This window comes from Anser cygnoides, chromosome 6 (genome assembly GCF_040182565.1).
Source record: "Anser cygnoides isolate HZ-2024a breed goose chromosome 6, Taihu_goose_T2T_genome, whole genome shotgun sequence".
In the NCBI taxonomy this organism is placed as follows: Eukaryota; Metazoa; Chordata; class Aves; order Anseriformes; family Anatidae; genus Anser; species Anser cygnoides.
The window spans coordinates 30,824,105-30,824,394 of NC_089878.1; positions in this window are offsets into that span (position 1 = coordinate 30,824,105).

Below are 290 nucleotides of genomic sequence, written 5' to 3' on the forward strand. Positions count from 1 at the left end.
ACCTCAAGGGTTAGTGATGCAGGTAGCAATAACAAAGATTTAAATCTTCTCCTCCCCATATTTAGAGTAGAATGATTCTACAACATGCCCTCTCTACCCCTTCACTTGAAACTAAATATTTTTTTAATCACTTCTGAGATCCTTCATAACTTAATGCCAGTGCAAATGAAGAATTTGTCTTTTACATCTTCCCTTCCCAGGAGGCAGTGAGTGTTGTCAGAGAAGATGATGTACTATGTACAGTTTCTCAAGTTTTAAACGCAAGCCAATGAAAGTCAAGGCACTCGATG